Raw genomic sequence first — 27,150 nt, 5'->3', positions numbered from 1 at the left:
CGTTTCCGCTGCATCACAGCAGACACTTGCCAGTTGTTTTTAAAACAATTTTGGTGGTACAACCGCTATGGAAAACAGTGTGGATGTACCTCAGAAAACTCAATATAGAACGACCATATGACCCAGCAATCCCACTTCTGGGCATATATCCGGACAAAACTTTCATTGAAAAAGATACATGCACCCCTATGTTCATGGCAGCTCTGTTCACAATAGTCAAGACATGGTAACAACCTAAATGTCCATCCACAGATGACTGGATTAAGATGTGGTATATATACACAATGGAATACTACTCAGCCATAAAAAAGCAAGCAACATGGATGGAACTAGAGACTCTCATACTAAGTGAAGTAAGTCAGAAAAAGAAAGGCGAGTACCATATGATATCACTTATATCTGAACCTATCTACAGAAAACAAACAAACTCATGGACATGAAGAACAAACCTATGGTCGCCAAGGGGGAGGGAGAGGGAATGGGATGGACTGAGAATGGGGGCTTAGTAGATGCAAATTATTGCATTTGGAGTGGATAAGCAATGAGAGTCTCCTGTATAGCACAGGGAACTATACCTAGCCACTTGTGATGGAATATGATGGAGGATAATGTGAGAGAAGGTGTGTGTGTGTGTGTGTGTGTGTGTGTGTGTGTGTGTGTGTGTGTGTATAGTTAGGTCACTTTGTTGTATAGCAGAAATTGACAGAACATTGTAAGTCAACTATAATAAATTTTTTTAAAAAAGCGGTTTTGGGAAGAGTTCCCGTTGTGGCTCAGCAGTTTGAGGACCTGACACTGTCTCTGTGAAGATACGGTTTTGATCCCTGGCCGTGCTCAGGGTTAAGGATCTGGAGTTGCCATGGCTGCGGTGTTGAGCTGCAGCTCTAATTGGACTCCTCGCCCAGGGACTTCCATATGCTACAGGTGCAGCTGTAAAAAAAAAAATAAATAAATAAAAAATAAATGGAAAAAGAAAACACACAGAAAAACAATTTTTGGTTGCCTGAGTGATGATTCTTGGAGAGTGGTACCCTGGAGAGACCAAGTCACGGCTGTGCAGACAGACTCTGCTGATGCGTGTTAATGCTCTCTGTGTGCACCAGATGCATATGCCGATGCAGATATGCAGGGCGGCTGGGGTTGAAGATCGGGAATTTGGGAGAGCTGGAGTCGATGGTAACTCTACTTAAATTTCTGAGGAACTGCCGGAGTATTTCCTAAAGCAGTTGGCATTCCCCTCTGTAGGAGGGTCATTCTGTCCTTGACACTGTCACACTCTCTCCGATGACAGTCCTTCCAGTGGTTGTGAAGTGGCATTTCATTGTGGTTTTGATTTGCATCTCCCTGAAGGCTAAGGATGTTGAGCATCTTTTCAAGTGTTTATTGACTGTTCATATATCCTTTTTGGAGAAAGGTCTTGTTGGAGTCTTTGCCCGTTTTTGTCATCTTAAGTAACAAATGTCTTGATGATTGAGTTTTAAGTGTTCAGATACTCCAGATAAAAGTCCTTTATCAAATAGACAATTTGCATAAATTTCCTTCCATTCTATGGGTTGTTTTTTTCCTGTCTTGAGAGTGTCCTTTGAAACACAAAATTTTTTGTTTGTTTGTTTGTTTTTTGCCATTTCTAGGGCTGCTCCTGGGGCATATGGAGGTTCCCAGGCTAGGGGTCTAATCGGCGCTGTTGCTGCCAGCCTACACCACAGCCACAGCAACGCAGGATCTGAGCCGCGTCTGCGACCCACACCACGGCTCACGGCAACGCTGGATCGTTAACTCACTGAGCAAGGGCAGGGATCGAACCCAAAACCTCATGGTTCCTAGTTGGATTCATTAACCACTGCGCCATGACGGGAACCCCGAAACACAAAAGTTTTAAAGTTTTGTAAACTTCCGCAGCATGTGGCAGTTCTCAGGTCAGGGATCGCACCCTTGACACAGCTGTAACCAGAGCCACGGCAGTGACATTGCCGGATTTGCAACCCGCTGAGCCACGAGAGAACTCCAGAGGTTTTTAATCTTGATAATGTCTGTTGTTTTCCCCTGTGTCCCTCATGCTGTCCTTGTTGAAGAAACTATTTAATCTGAAGTCAGGAAGATTTACCCTATGTTTTCTTCTAAGAGTTTTATCGTCGTAGCTCTTACATTTAGAGCTCAGATCTGTTTTGTGTTCATTTTTGTGAAGGGTAAGAGAAAGGCGTCAGCATCTTTCTTTTGTGCCTGGCTAACTTGTGCCAGCTCTGTTTGTTGAAAAGACTGTCCCCTCCTCTGTTTCAGGGCCTGGGCGCTTTTAACCGTGTGCTACGTATTTTAATCGTCGGGTAGGGAAACATCTCCTGTCTGGTGATCCACGGGGGAAAATCACATCCCTCAAGGATCATTTACATTAAAAGGTGCCTTTGTTGGCATTTTAAACAAGACGTCAAAGACACCTTCCACTGAAAGTGAAAATAGGCAACAAACGATGCTATTGAATAAATATAAGCCATGAAACGTCGAGTTTTCTTTTCCAGCCCAGTTCAGGGCGAGCGGGGGAGACGCTTGATCTCGGCTTACTCTGCTATTCCGTGGTCCATGGACTGAACTCCAGAGCTGCCTGCATCAAGGGTGGGTCTGGGAGCATGAGGAGCCCCACGTCCTACCCCCTCGGCCTCTCCATCCTCCGCCCATGGCTTCTTAGCTCTGGGAGGTCAATGCAGGGACAGCCGGGCAGAGGGAGCAGTCGGCTGGGGGACGCTGCAAGTTGTTTCTTGGCCTTGATTTTGGAAGGGGATTAGGGAATTATTTCCTCTAGAAGCCTCCACCACAGAAAGGAATCTGGAGCGCTGAGGCCTCTGCCTCCCACGTGTGGGCTGGGCGGTGGCGCCTCCCCGGTACTGCGGGTGTGGCCAAGGAGGATGCATCCAGGGCCTCCTGTGGGACCGGCTGGCTGGGGCAAGGCTGGGTGCTGGGCTCCCAGGCCTGGCCCAATTCCCTGGAAACTGGACCCGGATCCTCCTCCGGCTCCACTGTTCCCGGGAGTCCACCCAAACTGAACACCCCAGAGCGAGGATTAGCTCAGTCCAGATGTCTGGAGTCCTGACTCAGTGTTTATGTGTGCTCTGTCCAGGGCGTATGTGGCCCCAGAGGTGGTCCTGGAATCGCTCAGATCTTTCTGTGACTCTTGTGTGTTATCCCTGTTTCTTGGGAGAGGCTTGGCATTCCAGGATTTGCTCAGCGCTTTCTGCGCTGGTCTGCTCAGCCTGGTGGGACCTTGCTCAGTCTCGGGGGCTTTGGGCGATGGAGGCGGGGATCACAGCTTTGAGGGGAATGGGGTCAGAGCTCTGGGCTTCGGGGACTCCTTGCCCAGGTGCTGCATTTCCCAGGTTCAAAGTTCTCGAATAGTCCAGCCCCGAGGCTGCCCCTCGCTGAGCGGAAGTTGAAATGCTTTTGGGGAGCTGGGTTGGGCTGATGGTGACCGAGGTTCTGGAATAGTGAAAAAGTGAACATTCACGTAGCTCTCAGGACCCAATCTCCTCCAGACAATGAAGCCAGTAGTCAAAGCCCTCCTGCCAGCCCCCAGTAGCCCCCGAGTGCAGACTGTGCAGAAGAAAGAAGTCCATGTGGTGTCCCCCGGAAACCAGGAGTCCCCTGAGATGAGACAGAGCCGGGTCCAAGGAGGGGCTTGTGCGGTTCTTCCTGGGGCTCCCCGAGTCTCTGCCTGTTACTTAAGCCCAGCATTCAGAGCAGAGAGTTACCCACAGTCCTGGAATGTTGCATCATCTCAAGTGGGGGGGGGGTGACAGATTCAGATGTCAGGCGCCAGGTAGGTCACTAAGCTGCAAGGAAATATGCCCCGTTGGAGACAGGCAGCCTCAGCCAAGGGTGGGGAACGTGTGCCCAGCTGGAAATGCGAAGTCGCCCCATTTTGTAACGTTGGTGATTGATTCAGACTCAAAACAACAGCCAGCAGCACTCTAAGCCAGCCAGGACTTACCAGCCTCTGCCTGGCTGCAGCCCTCTCCTGCCAGGACATTCGTTTCTAGGGGGGCGGGGTGATGTGCCCAAGGCTGCCAGGCCTGTCAGCAGCCTGCCCTCACTTGGGTCCAGACGCCTGGGCTCTGGTGCTGAGTCTGGCCAACTGTCTAAGACCCGACCCAGCTAATGAAGATTAGGAAGGGGCAGGACCCGGGTTTGAACTCAGAAGTGGCTGCTCAGAGAATTATATACTCGGCACAGAGTGGGTGATGAGCAGACGTTCTTGTCTTTATTTTCAGGCCTTCCTCAGTTATTCCAGCGCACGTAACTTCTCCTCCACTCCCCTGGGCCCTGGCACATCTCTGTAATTCTCATCTGTCACTTCCTCCACCACGGGACAGCTTTCTGCTTGCAGACTTAAGATATGAGTGAGTTGAATCTTTGAGTGCATGCCGGTAACCCAAGCTCTTAAGTGGGCTATTCCTCGGCCCTCGGACACCTAAACAGGTGGATGGACGTGTGTCAGGATCCCTTGTAGCTCTTTCTGTCAAACTAAAGGGAGGACTTTTTTTTTGGTCTTTTTTAGGGCTGCCCCTTTGGCATATGGAGGTTCCCAGGCTAGAGGTCAAATCAGAGCTGCAGCTGCCGGCCTACACCACAGCCAGAGACACGCCGGATTCGAGCCACGTCTGCGACCTACAGCACAGCTCATGGCAACACCGGATCCTTAACCCACAGAGCGAGGCCGGGGGTCACACTCGCATGCTCACCGAGGCTGTGTCAGATTCTGAGCCACAACAGGAACTCCTAAAGGGAGATCTTGATGAGGTCTGTTGCCGCATGCAAATGGCACTGTGGGCCAGGTGAGAGGGGCCGTATCTGCCAGCAGGGACTTGGGCGTGTGCGTCGGGTGCATAGCGTGTCTGGGACCTTCCTTTGGGGTCTGGGAACTAACTCTGTCCTGGAGGCCGTTTCCCTCTAGGACCCGTCCTGTTGGGTCTCACTTGCGACTCTGTGTTTCCATCAGGTCTCCAGGGGTTGAGGGCCAGGCTGCCCTGGCCTTCACTCTTCCTTGTCCACCTTTAGCCCGGCCTGGCCTTGTCGCAGGCTTGGGCAGGGCCCTGGCACCAGGGGCTGGTCGGAGCTGGGAGCCGCGTGGGGCGCCCTCTCGGGCACAGTGAAGCCCCTGTTTCTTCCTCCACCTCATGGGGGGGCCCCCATTCACGGCAAGGAGAGTCACGCATTCCCCCTTGAGAGAAGAATAGAGCCCGACTGTGCCCCAGGACAGAGTCCAGCTTCTTCAGCCGGCCCTCTGAAGCCTGGCGAGGGCTCCCACATGGTACTGGCATGAGTGGGCCCTGGCTGCCTGCCCCGCTGGCCCCTTGTGCATTGTGTGGCAGGGACACTAGGAGCAGTGTGCGTGCCTGCCCGGCCCCCCGCCCCCAGAGCCCACTGTCCCCAGGCTGTGCTCAGGATGGAGGGGCTTGGCCTGGAATCAGCTACCCAGGGCCCCCTGATGCCCCTTCCCTTCGCGGGGGCCTCGGACTCCACCCTCCCAGCCTTGAGCCTTCCCCCAAGCAATGGTGCCTGTCTGCACCTGGAAGGGTAGAGTCCCGGCTAGGGGCGCAGACAAAGGAGAGGCCACCCAGAGGTCCTTCTGCCACCCCGAGGAACAGGCAGCAGGGACCAGCAGGTCCCACAGCTTGTGGGTGATGCATGGGTCCTGGGGCCTCCATCTGCGCCCCGCCTGTGTCTGAAGTGGGAGCTGGAACAGCCTTGCCTCAGTTCAACAGCAGGACCGGACCAGGAGCCATTAACCAGGCACAGGGTATAGAGTGTCCCCTGGCTTTTCTTGGCATCATGTTGTGTGACTCCTTGTGTACTTTCCAGCCTTCAGATTCTAAGGCCGGGCTTGTCAGACTGTGGTCCCTGGACCAGCAATCACCCCTTAGACCTGCTCAGTCAGAAAGCAGGAGTGGGGCCCGAAGTCCATGCAGAACTTGCTCTCCAGGGAATTCTGTTGCAGGGGGAGCTCCAGGACCCCTGCTCTAAGGAGGGTGTTTGAAAACGGCTTTCCAGGGGCCAACAGGTGACTCTTGAGTGTCAAGGCCATGGCAACTGGAGAATGTAGCCGCATCCAAAAGCATTCAGATAAAGAGCTATTAAAACATGTTTGACCATGGAGTTCCCCTTTTGGCCTTAAAACAGATAATGATCTCAGCCTGCCCCTTTACCCGTATTTTGGTTAATTCTGCACATCAGGGTTCATGGGTGAAGAAAACCAAACTCCTGGCCGTCAGTGAGTAACTGGCCTGTGCAGTGGGGATGAGGTTGGGAGCCAGGGTTTTCCACTTTGAGCTGGGGGCTTGCCACCCTCCCTCCAGCGGCTGTTAACCCAACCCTCCGTCAGCCACAGGGGCAGTGGCTTGTCCCAGGGGGCCAGGCCCCAGGTGACTCCTTGTCTGGCTTGAGAAAATGAGTTGTTTTCACATAGAGCCACACACACGAGCCCATGTGTTTGGGACAGTGAAGGATGCCAGGGGGTCTGAGAGATGCTGGCTTTTCCAAGGAGAAAGCACTGTTGGACAGGTCTTCAGTGGGAGGGCAGGTTGCAGGCAAGCAGAGTGGCCGACCATTTCTGAGGCTTTTAGAGTTTGCAAAGCTCTGTTTCCTGGGTGGGGCTGGGGGAGCCAGACCGCCGCGGTTCACAGATGGGGAAACATGCTCAGGGGGTTGGGGTCGCTCAGCTCATCAGCAAGTGGTGTCCTCTGATGTTCTCTGCCCTCCGTCTTGTCTCCCACAAGGGCTGTGGCACTGATGGTGTTTGGAGCTGGGGCTTTGACGTTGCTCTTGAAGCGTGGAAGTTGTATGGCCGGTAGCGAGAGGTCAGGCTGTCACCGTGGGCTTTGGGGACTTTGCGTCAGGGGCTCACTGCCTCCCAAGTCTTCCCCTGGGGGAATGGGTCTCAGGAAATGCTGAGGTCTGGTGCTGTGCCCTGGCTGGGAGGGTTGCAGGATTCTAGACTGGAGCGCTAGGGGCACCCAGGAGTCCCCGGGAGCGGACGAGGAAGAAGCAGGTGCTCTCCGTGGTCCGTGGTCGGATCCTCCCTCCCCCTCCATAGCCACATTTGCTCTGTTTTCTCAACTAATAAATGGGCCTGTGGCCACACAGGTTTATGCACTCCTTTATGTATGTATGTATTTATCTTTTTTGGCTGCTCCCGTGGCATATGGAAGTTTCTGGGCCAGGGATCCATTTTGAGCCTCAGCTGCCATCTACACCACAGCAACGCCGGATCCTTAACCTGGGAACTCTGGATAGACTGTTTCAAAACAGATCTCTCGATTTAAAAATTTTTAATAATAGGTGCATTTTCATCTCACCTGCTGTTTTTTAAGACACATTCTAGATACTGTACTTTATTTATTTTTGGCTTCCCTGTGGGCATGTGGAGTTCTGGCCGCTTGGGCGACACCAGATCTTTAACCCACTGTGCTGGGTGGGGGATTGAACCTGTGTCCCAGTGCTGCAGAGATGCAGCCGATGCCATTGAGCCACATCAGGAACTTCTATACCTTTATTTATTCACTCACATAATCCTTACAACAGTCCTATGGGTGCTGTTGGGCCCATTTTGCTTATGGGGAAACTGAGTCACAGGGAAGCGGGATCGTTTTTTCAGGGTTAGCAAGTCCGTGGCAGGGTTTGTGCCCATGCCATCTGTCTCCAGAGCTGGTGATCTGAACCACTGGTTACTGGGGTTCCACACATGGGGGGGGTGGAGCTCCTGCAGCTGTGTCACCCACATGCCTCCCCTCCCCACCCCACCCCCGACCCCGGTTGCCCGTCTGTATGGCTGTTGAGGTGTGATGGGCTCAGAACAATTCCCCTGAGAGTCACCCTCGTGTCTTGGGGATTGAACCCTGGTCTAGCTGGACCCCTTAGGGGAGATTTAGGACAGGAAGGAAGAGTGTAGGTGCCCCAACTTTGGGGAGAAATGAGACCTGAGGGTCCATGGCAGAGCAGAAGGAACGAGAGGGCGGCTGGGCCAGCTCCTGGGGGCTGCTCCTTCCCGTCCGTGGCTGTGTCATCTACCAGGGCGTGGGGCCAGCCCTGGTCCAGCTGGCTCACAGCTGGATGCAGAGTGGGAGGAGATGGAGGGTCCAGAGGCCAAAAGACGGCCGGGGATGTGCATCCAAGGCCAGCCTTGACTTTCCTCCAGACAGGAAAAGCCGGCCTTCGTGCTCAGCTCACTCGCAGTTCGCCGGTGGGTTAGTGCCTCTGATAAGAGAGTTCCAAGTCGTGGTCAGAGACGTGCGCCGCCCAGCCGCATTTGGTTCCCAGACAGCCGAAGTGTGACATCCTCCCCTGTCTTCCTCTGCCCCCAGGCCACAGTGGCCTGGGGAGTGACCAGGCTCAGCAAGAGGACAGAGATGGGCAGAGCCGAGGAAACGAGGGCCAGGAGGGGCCCCAGGACGGGGGCTGGCGCTTCTGGAGATGTGGGGTCCCACGCATGGAATTGACAGTTAGTTCTGAGGCCCCCAAGCCAGTCAATAGGAGTCCAGCTCCTGGGGTGATGGTGAGGACAGGGTGTGAGGGAGGAGGAAGGAAGTGGACGAGTAGACGGGGACTTTGACCGTGAATCAGACCCTCTTGGGAGTGTCCGCCATTGTGCTCAGCGCTTTGCAGGAACCCCATTCATCACCCACTGAATTAGCAGGCGTCTCAACTTCTGTCTCTCTGAATAAAATGGATAATAAAATGTGAAATAAAATGTTTTCGGGAGGGTGGGGAACACCTGGGGCTGGCCTAGGGTGAGAACTCAAGTAACTGTTGGAGGGAGAGAGGAAGGGAGGAAGGTTAGGGGGCAGAAGAGTTAGAAAGATATTCCGTGGTGACCTAGAAGTGCTTATAACTGGAGTTCTGGTCGTGGCGCAGTGGAAATGAATCTGACTAGGAACCACGAGGTTGCGGGTTCGACCTCTGGCCTTGCTCAGTGGGTTAAGGATCCGGCGTTGCCGTGAGCTGTGATGTAGGTCACAGACGCAGCTCACATCTGGTGTTGCTGTGGCTGTGGTGTAGGCTGGTGGCGACAGCTGCAATTTGACCCCTAGCCTGGGAACCTCCATATGCCACGGGTTCGGCCCTAAAAAGACAAAAGGCAAAAGAAAAAAAAAAAAAAAAAGTGTTATAACTTTGCTTTTTTTTTTTTTTTTTTTGGCTGTGCCCATGGTATGCAGAAGTTCCCAGGCCAAGGATCAAACCCGGGTCACAGCAGTGGCAACACTGGATCTTTAACTGTGAAGCCATCAAGAACTCTGCAGTTGTAACATTTTGAACTCTTTAAAATTGCTACCTGCCCTCCAAGTCTACCCAGAACGTGTGATTTCTCTTACCTTGCTCTAGTGTTTTTGCTCCAGCACCTATTATTCTTCATAGCTTACACATTTATTGCTTTTATTGTCTCTTTCCCCTTCCCCCCGTGCTGGAACCAGTGCTCCATGGAGGCAGGGTTTTTCCCCTCCTGTCTGATTGCTGACATGCTCCAAATGTCTGGAAACAGCACCTGACATTGAGTGGGTGCTCACTGAGTATCTGTCAAGTGAATGAATGGACGAAAGCACCCAGGAAGAGCTTGGCTTGTCTGTCTTTGAGGATCCGCGCGCGCGCGCAATAGATGTCTGAGGACGTGGTCCCCTGGGAGGTGCCCGCCCAGTCTGGCCACCTGCCCTTGACCCCAGAGGAAGGGCGACGCTGGTAGTGCCCATTGCTCAGATACAGGAAGACTTTCTAGAACTTTGGGCAGGACAGTGAGGACCCTGGGAGAACGACCAGGTAGTGAGTAGAGCTGCCTGCAGCTAAGGATTCTGAAGCCTGTGGTCCGACCGCATTCCTGAACCTCTCCCCTCCCCCTCCTGTCCCCACAGCTTGGACCCCACCCTCTGGGCTTGAGAGGTAGAAAAATGCTGGATTGAGCAATTCGGGCCGAGATGAGATCCCTGTTTACTCAGCCTCTCTCTTCTTGTCTAGTAGCTGGTGCCCGACCCACAGAATTAATCCAGGTTGTCCTGGTCAGCTCCACACCTGGAGCCAGGCGTGTCCCATTACTCAGGGTCAAGTCCAGACCCCACCTCTCAGCCTGGTGCTTGGGCCCAGCCTAGACCTCTGTCAGCAGCTCCCCACCCCCGGCCCCTGCCATGGGATCCTTAGCTGTGCTCAGCAAGTCCATTTCCAGTCTTGGCTCCCTTTTGCCCATGACCTGGATATGACCTGACCCATATCCAGGTGCCCTCTTGGCGTCACCATTCAACCTGTTCAGATGTCATACCCCCCGCAGCCAGTCGTGTTCAGTCTGTCCCTCCAGCCACTCCGGCCCAACAACTGTGACCCTCTTTTCTCCCGTGTCCCGTGTTCAGTTTATCAGGTTAGCACGTGGGCTCCTCCTTCCAAATAGATTTTTTAAAATCCACCCACTTCTCACCACCTCTGCTGTGTCATCTTGCCCCAAGCTGCAGCCACCCTTGTGTCCTTGGACCAGTGGAGTCACCTCCTGACCCCAGGCTGTTCTTCTCAATAATAAGTCCAATCAGGTCACACTGCTTCTCAGAACATCCCCGTGATGGCAGAGGAGGAGCTGAGGACTCTTCCCTCATCTTGCTGACAAGGCTCTGTGCCCCCAGGCCTGTGACTGCCCTTGACCTCATGGCCGTTCCTCCCTCATCTCTAACCTGCAGCCTGGCCTCTGTGACATCCTTCAGATGTTCCAGCCATGCGTCCTCCTAGGTGGATTGAGCAAAGAGGTCCCTGTCCTAATCCCCAGAGCCCGTGGGCGATAACCTTACTAGGCAGGCAGGATGTCGCAGGGCTGATTCCAGGAAGGCTCTTGCGATGATTTGGGCTTATTCAGGCGGGTCCAGTGTAAGGACAAGTGTCTTTATAAGGGGGAGGCGGGAGTGTCAGGGTCAGGAGTAGATGTGGCAACACAAGCAAGAGGTCGAGAGCGGGGGAAGGGGCCCCGAGCCGAGGAGGGCGGGCAGCTTCTGGAAGCCGAAAGAGGCGGAGAAGTGGATTCCCTTCTAGGACCTCTGTAAGGAGCCGGCCCTGCCAGCACCATGACGGTCACCCCATGAGACCCCTTTTCGACTTCTGACTCCAGAGCTGTGAGATAGTACCTTTGTGATGTAACTTTAAGGCTCTTAGCTGGTGATAATTTGGTTCAGCCACCACCAAAAACCAACCCACTCCTTCCTCTCCTTGGAGTGTCTTGCTCACTCTTAATTGCCCATCCCTTTATCCTGCCCTGTCTTTTCCTGCATCACTCATCACCTTCCCACAAAACCGGGTTATTACCCTGTGTGTCAGGTGACTTTAGTGTCTGTGTGTTTCTTTCAAAGCTTTGTCGGAGTCTAAGGGACCCTGTTGTTCTCTAAGCCCAGCCTCTTCTTTTCATGCAAGGTGAAGGTGACCTTGGGGGAGAGGGGTCTTGCTCCAAGGTACGACAGACGTGATGTGGTAATTTCTAGAGCCCCCAGGGCTCAGACCTGCTGGTGCTTTCCTCTCTGGCAACTCTTTGGGGCTCCTCCTCCCCACCCCACCCCCGGGGGCAGCAGGACCTCGCTCAGGGCGGGTGCTTAGAACGTGAAGGCTGGGAATCACTCCTGGCAGAGGGATGGGTGGGTGAGGCAAGATCTTAAAGGAAACCAGGAGGTTCTCCCCAGGGAGGAGGCTGGGAAGCGTGCGTGCGTGGAGGGTGGGGTGTTTGGAAGACGGAAAGGAAGACTAAGAAAGTTCCCATCGTGGCTCAGTGGGATGCCTGAAGATGTGAGTTCGATCCCTGGCCTCGCCCAGCGGGTTAAGGATCCAGCATTGCCATGAGCTGTGGTGTAGGTTGCAGACGTGGCTCAGGTCCCACGTTGCTGTGGCTGTGGAGTAGGCCGGCAGCTGTAGCTCCGATTTGATGCCTGGCCTGGGAACCTCCATGTGCCGTGGGTGCGGCCCTAAAAAGACAAAAAAAATAAAGAAAACATCAGTGATGGGCGAGCTGGTGGGGCAGGAGTCGTGTGCCCACCCTGGGCACCGCAGGCTTGAGCTCCCCCAAACGGCGGGGTGCCTGGCCAAGGAGAAGCAAAGAAGGATAAGGGAGCCCTTCTTTCAGGAGGGTCTGAGGTTTGCTTCCCAGGACGCAGCTGCAGGCTGTAAAGGGTGACCAGTTGGCTATTAGGAAGACTCCTTCCTGCCCCCTTCTCCGGAGGGGGTGGACACATTTTGAAAAACTTCCTGAGCTGGGGAGGGGACGTGACATTTTGCCCCCTCTCCCCAGACTGCTGATGAAGTGCAGTTAGTGATGAGCTTACAGCTGTGTTTTTGCGCCGCTCCCCCCACCCCCAGCCTGTGCACCCGCCTGTCCCCTGGGGCTCCCCCCACTGCCCCCCGCCCTCCCTGGTCCTCCCTCTGCTGGCGGGTGACTCACTCTTGTGCAACAGCCCAGGCGCTCCAAGACGAGCTGGTTTCCTCCGTGCCATGAGCTCCCTTCCTGATTTATGTCTTTCCATTTGGGTTAATGCTTTCCACATTTGGGTCTGAAAATTAGTGTGTGGCTCATTGCTGCAACCACCAAAACCCCAGTGCCCAGCCTGGGTCTGGCACAGAGAAGCCAGTCAGCCGGCGAGCCAGCCAGACAAGCCAGAGGGCGGCTTAGAACTTCACCTGGAGGCTGTCTGGCCTCCAGTTGGCCTCCCTGCCTCCAGGAGGGAGGCACAGAGAAGCGTGCAGCCCCCGCTCCCAGCTCGCCTGCTTGCTGTGAAGGGGACACAGCTTGGAGGGGTGTGCAGAGGTAACTGCCCGAGCCTGTGGCTTCTCATCGAAGAAGCTGTGTCGGGAAGTGAGAGGCACACGTCGCAGGGCGTGGAGAAGCCTTTTATCTCTGTGGCTTTGAAAGCCGAAAGCCACATACTGCACGTTGTGTGTGTGTGTTTCTCTTTTTCTTTGGGGAACAATAATATTACCTTCGTTGCCATGGTGTTGTTGTGGGGGTGGCTAATTGGACACAGACCTGATACAGGCTGGTGGCTGGTGTCCATAGTGATTATCGGACGCGGCCGTGGGACTCGCTTGCATCGTCTCCCCTAGTGTGAGAGGCTGTCAGGGCATCATTGGCCATGACAGCGGGCGCCCTGGAACGGGGTGGCACCCCCTCTTGGAAATGGGACCCGGAAGCTGGGATTTGTGCAGAGGCAGCACCACCCCCTGTCATTTCCAAGGCTGGATCACAGCCCAGGGTTGCTGAGGGCCAGAGCTTTGGGAACTGCTCCTTGGAGGCCAGCAGGGAGGGGACACCTGCTGTGGGGGGGAGGGGACAGAGGCTTCCGTGGCACCTGGGGGCTCATGGAGGCTGGGCAGGTAGGTATCAGTCTTCTCCTTGCTGTTGCAGCATTCATGCAGAAGGGTGTGCATGGGGTAGGTTTCAAATTCCGTTGAGTGTACATCCCCAGAGTGTATCTTTATTGGTTAATTTATTTTTATTGAATAGGTAAAATATAGATCAATTCTGACATTTGATAGGCACTGAAAAATACAAGTAGTTTCCTCCCTCCCACCCCCATCCTCTGCCTCTCAATCCCCTTCCTCAGAGGTGAGCAGGTTACCGGTTTCTTGTGGATGTAGAAGAAATAGTGCAGATATTAACAGATATACCTGTGCCTTTATTTCCTTCATACCTGTGGTAGATCCCTTTTTCTTTTCCTTGCTGCAGTCTTTTTAAACCTGTAAAATATATCTTGCAGTGTAGTCAATGGAAAGATGTTCTTGGGGGAGTTCCCTGGTGACACAGTGGGTTAAAGGCCTGGCATCACTGCCATGGCTCAAGTTGCTCCTGTAGAGGAGGGTTGATCCCTGGCCTGGAAACTTCCACATGCCGGGGGCATGCCCCCCTCCCCCCCCAAAAAAAAGGGTCCTCATATTTTAAATGCCTTCTTGACTCATTTCACCGTTCGGCATATAGGTTGCTTGTCATCTTTTCTTGTTACCTTAACCTGCTGTTTGTACCCTGTGCCCCCTTCATTCTGCACACGGGGGAATGTCAGGGAAGGATCAGTCCTTGAAGTTGAAAAGCTGGAGCAAAGAGTATGTTTGTAATTTTGTTAGAAAGTGCTAGGTTGTCTCCAATGAGGTGGCTCTATTACCCTTCCTACCAGCTAGGTCTGCGAGTGTCCATTTACCCACAGCTTCACCAGCACTGTGCATTTTTAAATTTTTAAATTTTCTTTTTTTTCTTTCTTTTTCTTTTTTCTTTTTTTCTTCTTCTTCTTTTTTTTTTTCGCTTTTTAGGGCTGCATTCATGGCATACGGAGAGTCCAGGCTAGGGGTCAAATTGGAGTTATAGCTGTCAGCCTACTCCACAGCCATAACAATGCCAGATCCGAGCTGTGTCTGTGACCTAGACCACAGCTTACGGCAACACTGGATCCTTAACCCACTGAGTAAGGCCAGGGATCGAACCTGCAACCTCATGGTTCCTCGTCAGATTTGTTTCTGCTGAGCCGCGATGGGAACTCCTAAATTCTCTACATGGAAAAGTTTAGTGTCTTTGCTTTCAGTTGGTTTCTGAGCAGTGGTGCAGCCCCTCTGTAGGTTGGTGATTGTTTGACGTTCCTTTTGAACTCAAGGGAGGCCTCCTTTTTGGCATTTGAATTTTCTGCTCGTGATAACATTGCCAGAGTCCATTTCCTCAGTGCTGCCCCCCTACCCTTCCCTGCTTCTTCCCTCTCTAAACTCCTCCCCCCTTCCCCGCATGAGTCCTGCCTCTTATTTGCAGTTTCCCTACCTGCTCTTCTGGCTTCTCACTGTCCAGAGATAGAGTCTTTTTAATGAAAAGTCAGGCCAATGTGGGCCAGTATCTCTGGACTCCAAGCTGTGTGTCTTAGGACTCATGCTCAAGAACGGATTCCAGAGTAGGTTGGGGTCGGGTGGCTTGTTTCTCTCCCCCTAAGGTTTTCTAGTTGGGGAGCCAAGTGCATTCGGGGAGATGCTCGTAGTCAGCCCAGTTCAGTAGATCTGTGATGATGGAAAGCTCTCTAGTTGTGCGATCCGGTTCAGTGGCCACTCACATGTGGCTGGTGAGTCCTTGAGATGTGGCTAGTGTGGCCCAGAGGCTGGGTCTTCCATTTTCTTTGTAATTAACTTTTATTTATTTATTCATTCATTCATTCATTTATTCAGTGCTTTTTTTAGCGCCTCACCTGCGGCATATGGAAGTTCCCAGGCCACAGGTCGAATCAGAGCTACAGCTGCCGGCCTGCACCACAGCCGCAGCACCGCTGGGTCCAAGCTGTGTCTGCCACAGCGCTCGGCAATGCCAGATCCCCGACCCACTGAATGAGGCCAGGGATCAAACCTGCATCCTCATGGATCCTAGTTGAATTTGTTTCCATGGCATGGCACCAGGAACTCTGTAATTAACTTATGTTTACATTGTTATATGCACCTGGTGGTACCATATTGGGTGGCAAAGCTCTTAGCCATACGTTTCAGGATGAGACGCAGAGTGTATCTGACCTGGGTTTCCTCACGTCGGAATACAGCTGCAGTTCTCCCCGAGGTGTTCAAGCGCGGTCAGCTGTTGCTGGACCTTCATGTGTTTCCCTTAGTGTGGAACACACTGGGGAGGGGCCCAATTCCACCTTGGAATACGGGCCTTCCTTGAGGAGTCTGGCCATCCGCACATGTCCATGGCTGACCCCAAGCAAAGCCCTGTGGACACAGGCGTGAACCAAGCGAGCTAGCCCTGTCCGCGTGGAGCTTCTCATGCTTATCCTTCAGTAATGAGCTCGGGAGAATGTCAGTATCCTTGGACACTTAGAAGCTGACCTCACGGTATCACAGAAAAGGAAGTGTATTCGTTTCCTATTGCCACCAACGCAGCAGCTTTAAACAACACATCCTCTCCTATAGATCTGAAGGTCTGAAGTCTGAAATGTGTCGCAAGGTTAAAATCAACATCCCAGGTCTGGCTCCTTCTGGAGGCTTTGGGGGGAATCCATTGCTCTCCTTTTCCTTCTTCTAGAAGCTCTTTTTGTGGCCCGTGGCTGCACATTCTATTGTGTTCTCCCCATTTTGCCCTCCTGTTGGCTTCTTCCCTCTTTGACCTTGTCTCTTTTTTTTTTCTTTCCTTTTTTTTTGGCCATGGCATGCTGGGCCACAGTGGCCAAAGTACCACATCCTAGCCACCAAACCACCAGGGAACTCCTCCTGTCTCCTTCTTATAAGGACCCTTGTATTGTATTTAGGGCTCACCCAGGTAACCCAGCAGAACCTTCTCATCGCCACACTCTTAGCTTAACTGCACCTGCCAAGTCCCTTTTGCCATATAAGGTAACACCTGCAAGTTCCAGGGATGAAGATGTGGATCCACTTGGGGGACCATTTTTCAGTCGGAGGGTAGCTTTCAATACTCGAAGGAGAACACGCTTGTGTGAGAGGAGGTTGTTAACCAAGTGGGGTCCTTCCCAGGTGTTCTCAGTTGGTGGAAATGGACAGAACTTGGACAACTCCTGTTGAAGTTCTGATGTTCTAAAACAGTGCAGCTCGCTGTTCACAATGGCCAAGACATGGAAGCAACCTAGATGTTCATCAACAGAGGAATAGAAAAAGAAGATGTGGCACATGTATATGATGGAATATTACTCAGCCATAAAAAGGAATGAAATAACACCATTGGCAGCAACATGGATGGACCTAGAGATTATCATATGAAATGGACATATATCATATGATACCACACATGATGCCCATTGACAGAGGAGTGGATAAAGAAGATGTACATATACACAATGGAATATTACTCAGCCATTAAAATGGATGGACATAGAAATTATCGTGCTAAGTGAAGTCAGTCAGTGAGACACCAACATCATATGCTATCACTTACATGTGGAATCTAAAAAAAGGACACAATGAACTTCTTTGCAGAACAGATACTGACTCACACAGACTTTGAAAAACTTATGGTTTCCAAATGAGACATGTTGGGGTGTGGGGGGATGTGCTGGGGGTTTGGAATGGGAATGCTATAGAATTGGGTTGTGATGATCATTTTACAAGTATAAATGTGATAAAATTCATTGAGTAATTTAAAAATAAATACATAAAAATTTTAAGCAGAAAAAAAAAATCAGTACAGCTCCCATTTGGCAGGTCTCCACGTCACCTAGGGAGTGTGGGGACAAGAACAGAGGCCTAGATCGGATCCCACTTCATGAAGCCTTGACTGTGCACTCCTTAGGAACTCTCCAGGTGACTCTTCTCCCCGGTAAAGTGTGAGAAGCCCTGCTCTTGGGCGTCCTCTCAGAGATGCTGTGTGTGAGTGTGCACCCGGGAGGTGGAAGGCGGGCCTTGGTGAGTAAGCGCCCGAGCTGGGCTGGGGACAGGAAGTGCTGAAGAAGGCCAGAGGAGGGGCCGGTGTCTGCAGAGGAACTGCCACCTGAGCCACACCTGGGAGGCAGGAGAAGGTTTGGCCACAGCAAGAAGCCAGGAGAGTGCACCGGGCAGAGGGAGAGACTTGACTGCAGTGTGGAGGTAGGACAAGCATGCACATCTGGGGACACGGAGGCCATTCAAGGTCAGAAGGACAGGGACAGGGAGTTGATTTGACAAGGGGAGTGCTAATGCAATTCACCTGCTAGGGTTGCCAAGGTCAAGGCAGGGCTGAGGCAGGATCCAGCTTGTGGAGCTGTCTGCCGCGGGGCCATGGATGAGGGCCCAGGCTGGGTGGTGGCGGGGAAGATGGAGAAATAGAGGAGGAAATGGGAGTGACACTACCTGAGCAGGTGTGTCAGGTGCCGGAATGTCAAGAGCAAGGCTGACGAGGCCCTTGATTGCCAGGTCTGCTTTGCGGTGAGGAGGTGTATGTGTGGGGCAGTAAACAGACACACCCAAGCCAGCAGGGAGAGTGTTAGTGGGAAACGGTGGAGAAGAAATTGGTTCATACCATCGGCAGTAACCAGACGGAGGCTCATTTAGACTGGGTGCTTCTGGGGGAAACTCCCATTTAAGCTGATGTCAGAATCCAGCCATAGGAAGAGCGGGGGTGGGGGTGGCAGGGATTGGGGGGTGGGCACTGCAGCAGAGGTGACAGTGCAGAAGCCATCCAGGGAAACCTAGAACAGCACTGCCCACCAGCCCTGTTTGACAGCTTAGCACCCGGGACACTGCCTTGGCAGACTTAGGAGCACATTTCACGTTTTCTTTTCGTTTTCATTAATTGCAATTTAACTTGAGGAGCTCCCCCCGTGGCGCAACAGGATCCGTGGCGTCTCCGGAGCACTGGGACGCAGGTTTGATCACCAGCCCGGCACAGCGGGTTAAGGATCCAGCGTTGCCGTCGCTGCAGCGTAGGTCTCAACTGCGGCTCAGATTTGATCCCTGGCCCAGGTTCTCCGTATGCTGCAGGGTGGCCAAAAAAGAAAAAAAAATACTTAAAAAAGTCAAACTACAACTGGCATCCACTGCATTGCATGACATTGAGCGAGAAGGTTTGGTGTGGCTGAAGGGGGTGGGGTGCAGAATAATAGAAAGCAGATTTTATTGTTTTGTGAATTAGACTAAAGAGTGTGGATTTATTCTTTCAAGGAGGAGCGCAAAGCCTTTGGATGATTTTAGTTAGAAGGCTGCCATAGGTTCCTGTTTTATGCGTTTGCTCTGGCTGCCGTGCTGAGAATGGCTTGTAGGGGATGAAGAGTGGAACTCGGAGACCAGTCGGAAGATCACTGGGATGGTAGCGAGTGCTGATGGTGCCTTGGCAACCACGGTGGCAGCATTGGAAACGGGAAACACATGGGTGGGTTCCAGCTGAGTTTTGGAGGTGGATTGACGACGGGAGTTGCGAGGCACTGGATTGGTAAGGTGAGAACTTGAACTTGGGGATCCTAGATTTGACACATTAGCACCATGATGGGTTGTGGTGCCCTTTGCTAAAATGAGGCCTGGAGAGCAGGTTTGGTTTTGCTTTGTTTGTGGAAGCCGGGAAGGTGTGGGGGGTTGTTAGAGATTCCTCCAGAGCATCTGTGTAGTGCTGTGACAAGTAGCCAGGTGGATGTGGGGGAGAGGTCAGGGCTGGAGAAGTGGATTGAGGGGCATCAGTAAATAGAGGGTGTAGAAAGCCCTGGGACGGGCAGGGTCAGGCCTATAAGGAGAGGGTAGAAGCAGAGAGGAAAGAAGGCGAGTTCCCGTGTGGTTCCGCGGGTTAAGGATCTGGCATCGTCCCTGCAATGGTTTGGGTTCGATCCTTGGCTCGGGACCTTCCACATGCCGTGGACATGGCCAAAAAAATAAAAATAAAAAATTCAAAAAAGAGAGGAACGAAAGCGAGGGGCAGGAGCTTGCTGTAGCATTTACAGTTGCGCCTGGGGGGAGATCTAGCTGGAGACGACTTGGGAAAACATGAGAGGCCACAGAAGCCGCGGTTTCCAGAAGGAGGGAATGTTGAAGGTTGCCGTCTGGCTGAGGATCGTCAAGGAGAGTGCCGGGTGCCCTTGCTTTGGTACCAGCTTGGAGGCCTTGGTTGACCTTGGACGTCAGGCTCAGTGGAGCGGGTGGGCGAGCATTGGAGGTCAGGAAGCAGGGGTCCCGACTGTCAGGAGGTCTTTTAGTGAAAAGAGTCACTGTGATGAGAAGCGAAGGAACATGCAGGGGCAGGAAGCGGGGAGCAGGGGAGGGGTCAAAGGATAGATTTAGCTTTCTTTTTAAAAATTTTTGATTTATGTATTTTATTTATTTTTATTTTTTATTTTTTTTTTTGTCTTTTTGCCTTTTCTAGGGCCGCTCCCACGGCATATGGAGGTTCCCAGGCTAGGGGTCTAATCTGAGCTGTAGCCATCGGCCTACGCCCCAGCCACAGCAACACGGGATCTGAGCCACGTCTGCAACCCACACCACAGCTCACGGCAATGCCGGATCCTTAACCCACGGAGCGAGGCCAGGGATGGAACCCGCAACCTCATGGTTCCTAGTCGGATTCGTTAACCACTGTGCCACGATGGGAACTCTACATTTGTATATTCTTTTTCTCACATTTTTCTCCATCATATTCTATCACAAGTGACTAGATAGAGTTTCCTGTGCTATACAGCAGGATCTCATTGCTGATCCACTCCAAATGCAATGAATTTACTTTTAAATAATTAATTTTTAAAGACAGTGTATTTCCTTCTTTCCTTCCTTTGCTTTCTTGGCCACAGTGTACAGCAACTTGCTCTGGGGTCTCAGTCTCAGACCAGGGATGGAAACCAGGCTGGGAAGTGAAAGCACCGAGTCCTAACTGCTAGGGAACTCCCCCACTGAATTTACTTTTAAGGCAGAGCAGCAAGAATTGAGTGCCAGTTTGAGACTTGTGGCCATCCATTTAAAGCGGGCCTTCTCAATGTTAGAATTATCTGGAGATCCTAAAAAACAAACCAAAACAAAACAAAAACCACACACACACACACACACACACACAAAACCCCGAGCCTGGGTATTTTGATTTTGATTGAGATTCTGATTAATCTGTATGGGCTAGATCTCAGGCACCCTGCTTTTTCAGTGTTCCCCTGGTGAGTTTCATGTTCATCCAGGCTTGAGAAGCACTGATTTAAAATACCAGGTCAAGGGGATGACCAGGTCAAGGGCATGCCCGTGAGAGTAGGTGGCTGAAGTAGGCCATGTGTGGGCCCATGTCTATATAAACAACTTGGGCCACCCTAACTCAGCACGCCAAGGCCATCTAGTTGTCTTACACAGTCCCACCAAAGAAATGCCATGTTGGTCAGCAGGTGTGTCTGCTCACCAGGCTGCTCTGGAACCTTTACAGGGTCCTGGGATGACCCTATCGGTACCCAGTCTGGGGCTCCTAGGGGCATCTGGTCTACCTTAAATACGGGCTTCATGGGTGGAGGGACTGACCCATTTGGGTATACGGAGGGTGCTGCAGAAAGGTTCTCCCAATCCCTGCTGATCCAGGCTCCTTAGACAATTTCAAAGAAGGTCCTGAAAGGGTGGGGTGCCTTGGGCCACGCGGCTTGGTCCTGAACAAGGGAAGAGGAAGGAAACAGTTGAGAAACTGAGAGCCCACCTTCGAAGATGGGTCCTCTCCCCCCAGCTGCCAGAACTCAGAAGAGGAATCATCACGAAAGCCAGGAACTCAAGCATCTCTTGGCAAGTAACTCACGCCTCGACAGCCAGCAAGGATCTGAGGTCGGCGCACAGCCACGTGAATGAACTTGGAAGGGGATTTGCTGGCAGCCCAGCCTTGAGGAGACTACAGCCCTGCGCTGCAGCTTTGTGAGCAACCCTGGGTCAGGCTCCAAGTCTGGGTTAACTGGACCCAGAACTCTGACCTGCAGAAACCGAGATGACACGTTAGTTGTTCGAAGCCACTGAGTTTCGGGCTAATTCGTTACTCAGCAGTGAATAAAAGGAGAAGAAGAGGCAAAGCCAGTGTCATTAGAACTCTCCATCTCTTGGCTCTACTTTCCCCTGTGTCGACGTCATTTTCTAGCTTAGTCACCTCTTTGCAAAGATTCTAAACCTCTCAGTACTTCCATCAAAAAAGGATTATCACTAGGCACTTGTGCAGTAGAGCCTAGGATGGCATAGTTGGGAAGTGGATCGTCCTAACTGTGGCCTGAGGAAGGAACAAGAGTGGTACCCAGGGGAAAGTCAAGATCAGTTGACTCCAGAGGCAGGGAAATGGAATCATTCTGCTCCAGCTCCCAGGCGGAGAGGGCACTGAATGCTTAGTGTCATGGACCATCAAGGGAAAAGTCTCAGGGCGTAAAGGCAACAGCTTCAAGGATCTTGGGGAGAAGTGAAGGCTGAGAAAAGGCCCGTGGGAAGTGGTGAGGCCTGTTTTATACTGTGGGAGAGATTTGTGTGCCGTGTCCAAGGAGCACACTGGTGAGGTGCCAGGCAGGCAGCTAGAGACCATTCTTGGGTCATCTGGCGGCGAGATTTTGCTCATCCGTGCTAATAGCAGATGAGGTTGTAGGTTGCACGTCTAGAAATACAAAGACATTCATCTCCAAAAAGGCAAGGCCACCAGGAACCGTATACATCACTCGTGTCATCATCTGTTAAGCCTGAAGGATTCCGAGTTGTCTCTTAACCTCGTGGTTCCGTTTCCTCCTCCTGAGCCTTCAGAGCTCCTGGCAAGGAGGGGCATCATTGGATCCCAGCCTCTTCTTTTCTTCTTTCTTTCCTTTCCTGGTCTCCTGTGTAGGTGCTGAGGAGCTGGGCTAGTCATAAGCTAAGAATATTCCTCCAGGCCGGGAGGAGAGCAGAAGAGCAGAGCCTGGCCCTTCCCTGTCCCCCGTCATCTGCCTTTTGGAATGAGGTGGGGGCCGATCGCGAGTTTAGCTGATCATGCTGTCCAGTTTGAGCGATGCCAGAGAAGATCTCTGGGGGCAACTTGGCAGTGGCCACCACACGGACTGGCATAGCTAGGTGTGTGCCCAGGGCAGCTAACCTTGCCAGAGGCATGGAGATGCAGCTCTCTTTTCCAGACCAGATGTTGTGTGTGCAGACCAGATGTTGTGTTACGAAGATGCTGTCGTAACTGCCTGTTCTCTTTCCTCCATCTCCGGCGCATCTCACGGGGCGGGCGTGCAGGGGGTTGCGGAACTCACCTTGAGCCTGACCATCCGACTTGGCCTCCTAAGTGAGGACACTGGGGGGTGGGGATAAGGGGAGGAGACGTGAGAAATGCCGTTCGTTCCTCACTTCCAACACCCGCGTGGAGAGAGGCTGACTGCCTCTGCCAGCTCCATCCCAGCCAGGGCCCTGGAAAGACGCCCCTCTCAGGTCCCTTGACACCACGACCCGGTTTAAACTTGTCACTGGCCAGAGAGATTTAGAGAGTCCCCGCCTGCTCAGGCTGCTCACTTGAGCTGGTGTGGTGGAAAGCCTTTCCCAGGGAGCTCTGTAGAAAGGCATCGTGACTTTGCAGGGGCTGCTGGTGTTTTGTAGGTGTTGTTTGGTGAACAGGGGTGCGGGAGAGGGAGGGCTGGATGGGCGGGTCCCGGCTCCCTCTGCTTTTTCCGATGACTCACAGGCTGCAATGCTGGAAGGGGCCTCAGAGATGGCTCATCAGATCCAACAGGCTTATTTCACAAGTGTGATTTCAGAAACGGGGCTCAGGGGAGGTCCTGGAGCAGGAAGTGGGGCAGTGGATGTGGGACCCATCGCTCCTCTTCACGCCTGGGGCCACACTTTGCTCCACACATAACCTTTTTGTTTTTTTTTGTTTTGGATAATATATACATCTGGCTGGGATGGGTTGGGGAATGGAATTGGTTTTGGACATGTTGTCTCTGAAGCGGAATGTGGTTTATCACGTGTGTGAGAAGTTGAATGAGAATCTGGGAATGGTCCATACAGATGCAGAGAAGGGGCTGCGGGAGGCTGATCTTGGTTGGGTCATTGTCTTTGGTTGGATGATGAGCAGCCTGTGGCCCATGGGCCATGCACGTTCTCCTTGGTTTCAGGGCTGCTATTTCGGGCCGCCTTCTCTATGCTGGGAGGGCAGAGCCAGCCCAGAGTCAGCCGCATCTGCACGCTGGATTGATGAGTCCACATGCCCATGACTTAGTCCATGGGTGACAGATGTGTCCCCACCTCTGCAGACACGCAAACTAGAATGATGTGGCCACAAGCCAAGGGCTGCTTGCAGCCACCAGGGGATGCAGAAGAGGCCGGGAGCAAAGCCTCTTAGCACCTGCAGAGCGAGGGAGGTCCTGCTGACACCTTGGTTTTGACTCAGTGCCGCTGCTTTCAGACCTCTGGCCTCCAGAATTAGAAGAGAAAAACAGGGGTGTTGGTTTAACTGCCAAGTGGCAGCAGCTGCGAGAGACAGCACACATCTGTCAAAGTCAGCCTGTTGGGATGCCCCTTGGGAGGAAGAAAGTGATTCCTGGTGAAAGCATTTTGAACCTTGAACAAATGCACGTTCATTTCACACATTCAGCACACGTCTTTGGCGAGCCGCTGTTGCCCATTAGGCCCTGTTCTAGGTGGTGGCATTTTTAACACCGTCCCTGCCAGTGCCACTTAGATTCTCCCAGGGAAAGCAGGCAGTAGAAGACAAAGTGCTGTGTGATAATGAGGTACTGTTTTCCTTGCAGAGCAGAGGGTGACAGGAATTCCTATTTTACTTTGTTTGGTTTCTTTGCTTTTTAGGGCCACACCTGTAGTATAATGGAACTTCCCAGGCTAGGGGTCGAATCAGAGCTGGAGCTGCCAGCATACACCACAGTCACGCAATGACAGATCGAGCTGCGTCTGCAACCTACACCGTAGCTCATGGCAATGCTGGATCCTTAACCCACCGAGTGAGGCCAAGTATCAAACCTGCATTCTCATGGATACTAGTTGGCTTCGTTACTGCTGAGCCACGACAGGAACTCCAGGAGTTGCTATTTTATTTGTTTAATTACTCAATGAATTTTATTACACTTATACCACGATCATCACAACCAAATTTTATAGCATTTCCATCCCAAACCCTCAGTGCATCCCCCCACCCCCTCCCAACCTGTCTCATTTGGAAACCATAAGTTTTTCAAAGTCTATGAGTCAGTATATCTGTTCTACAAAATTCATTGTGTTCTTTTTTTAGATTCCACATGTAAGTGATAGCATGTGATGTTGGTGTCTCAGTGTCTGACTGACTTCACTTAGTATGATAGTTTCTAAGTCCATCCATGTTGCTACAAATGCCGTTATTTCTTTGCTTTTAACAGCTGAGTAATATTCCATTGTGTATATGGACCACATCTTCTTTATCCACTCCTCTGTCGATGGACATTTAGGTTGTTGCGATATCTTGGCCATTGTATAGAGTGTTGCAGTGAACCCTGGAGTACATGTGTCTTTTCGAGTCATGGTTTTCTCTGGATAGATGCCCAGGAGAGGATTGCTGGATCAGAGGAGTTGCTGTTTTAAATGGGGTGGACAGGAAGGGTCTCTGGTTGCTGACATTTGCACAGAGACCAGAATGCAGCAAGGGAATAAGCTCGTGGGTGTCTGAGGAGAGTGTGTCCCAGGGGAGGGAATTAACACGGGCCAAGAGGCGGATGCGTTCTCGGTCTTTCCATTGGTCTGGGATGGAGGGAGGGAGGGAGGGGAGGCCGCTCAGGCCCCCATGGACATCTGAGGAAGGTGGGCCACCTTGGGAGAGATTTGATTAGAGGCATGATGTGATTTTTTTTTTTTTTTAAAGATGGAGGTAAAATTCACCTAACGTAAGATTCACCATTTAATTTTATTTTTATTATTTTTAAGTATGGTAAGTATGGTTGCTTGGGAGTTCCTGCTGTGACACAGTTGGTTAAGAATCCAACTCAGAAGTGCAGGCTGGCTCCCTGGCCTGGTGCAGTGGGTTAAAGGAGCCACTGTTGCTGCAGCTATGCCTTAGGTCGCAGCTGCAGCTTAGATGCAGTCCCTGGCCTGGGAACTTCCATATGCTGCAGGTATGGCTGTAAGAAAAAAAAGGAAGGGAGGGAGGAAAGGAGGAAGAAAAAGGAAAAGTTGATTTACAGTGTGCTAATTTCTGTAAAATTAACCATTTTAAACTGTACGATTCACTGACGTTTTGATGCATTTGCAATATTGTGCCACCACCACCTCTATTTATTTCCAAAACATTTTCTTCGCTCTTGAAGGAGACTCATGCCCATTAAGCAGTCACCACCCATACCCTCGGCCCTCCCTCCCCCAGCCAGTAGCAGTCACCTATCTGCTCTCAGTCTCTGGATTATCTGTGTGACATGATTTTTTTTTTTTTCCGTCGTCTTGTCCTTTTTAAGTTCGCACCCTCGGCATATGGAGGTTCCCAGGCCAGGGGTCTAATCGGAGCTGTAGCCACCGTCCTACGCCACAGTCACAGCAACACAGGATCCGAGCTGCATCTGCAACCTACACCACAGCTCACGGCAACGTCAGATCCTTAACCCACTGAGCGAGGCCAGGGATCGAACCCACAACCTCATGGTACTTAGTAGGATTCATTAACCACTGAGCCATGACGTGAACTCCAATGATATATTTTTAATTTTTAATTTTGGCTGTGCCCAGGGCATATAGAAGTTCCCAGGCCAGGGATCGAACCCATACCACAGCAGTGACCCGAGCTGCTGCATTGACAACCCTGCATCCTTAACCTGCTGCAACCACAAGGGAACTCCTATTGTGCCATGATTTTTGATGGGCATTTTAAGAAGGATCACTGTGACTGCTGGCTAGAGAATGCACAGGAGGTAGTGGCCACCGTAAAAATCAGGGAAGCAGTTGGGTAAGAGGTGGTTGGCCTGAGCCATGGCCAGAGGTCAAGGTAGTGGAGAAAGATGGTGAGTAGGTTTGGATTCAGGATGTGGCATTGTCACCTAAGGCCTCTGAGAAGACCTGGTTTAATCCACACTTGACAGCAGAATCCCCTTTTCAGGTGGTCATTCAACACATCGAAGCTCAGAGAGTTCATGGTATAGTGGAGAGGATCCTGGCTTGGAACTCGGGGGAAGTGGGTTCTGAGGTTGCCACCTCCTGGTGTTGAGACTTCCAGCCTGTCTCACTTCACTTCCGGGCATCCTCCTCTCCAAACCGAGGACATTAACTGGCTTCCCGATTCCACAGCTCAGTGACGTCATGCCCAAGGATACATCACCGTTATCTGTGAAAACGCTCCTGCATCTGGGGAAGGCAGGTGCCCTTGTGTCAGTGCCTGGGATGTCAGCCCACCCCAGTGGCTCTGAAAGCTCAGGACAGGTAGGGCCGGCGTGATGGAGTGGGAAAGAGGACCGAGGTTCTTAGGCACATGGAACTTCCGTAAAGTTGGCTGACTTGGAAGAGCCCGGCGTCGGAAGCCTGGCATCAGAATTGTACGGGACCGCTTGGAGGAGCCGTCCTCCTTTGCCACGGGTCGTGTGATGCTATCGTGTCTCCGCCGGGTGTTTGGGGAGGTGCAGGGATCTGTCCCTAATGATTCTGGTGTTTCCAGAAGATTGACTAGTGCGTGTCGGTCAGAGCAACCTCACAGTTATCCTGATCACAGCACACGCCCCCTCGCCTCGCAGTCCGGGAGGTGGTCTCTCCTCGGTGTCTCTGCTGCACCCGTAAGAGCCTCTGTCTTACTGGAAGGAATAGCACACACGTGGTCGAAAACAAAATCAC

At 52.1% G+C, this 27,150-nt stretch overlaps 1 protein-coding gene across 6 annotated transcripts in view; it reads left to right on the top strand.

Annotated features, from left to right (window-relative positions):
• Nucleotides 1–27,150, top strand: part of GAS7 (growth arrest specific 7) — a 221,522-nt gene that overhangs the window by 50,401 nt on the left and 143,971 nt on the right. Inside the window, exon 1 of one of the 6 annotated variants that reach the window (XM_021067879.2) lies at nt 17,369–17,529. The exons of 3 other annotated variants lie outside the window; for them this stretch is intronic. The gene's annotated coding sequence lies outside the window, so the exon portion shown is untranslated. Of the gene's footprint in view, nt 1–17,368; nt 17,530–18,571; nt 18,856–27,150 lie in introns of those variants that run through there. 2 more of the 6 variants (XM_084986143.1, XM_084986134.1) reach the window with 2 other exon arrangements.

Source organism: Sus scrofa, chromosome 12, assembly GCF_054392235.1.
Source record: "Sus scrofa isolate SSC_HxYL_T2T_F1_AM1 chromosome 12, Sscrofa_HxYL_maternal_Yorkshire_Landrace_v2.0, whole genome shotgun sequence".
Classification (NCBI taxonomy): Eukaryota; Metazoa; Chordata; class Mammalia; order Artiodactyla; family Suidae; genus Sus; species Sus scrofa.
Note: the sequence above shows the minus strand (reverse complement) of the source record. Positions and strands in the feature narration are given on the sequence as shown.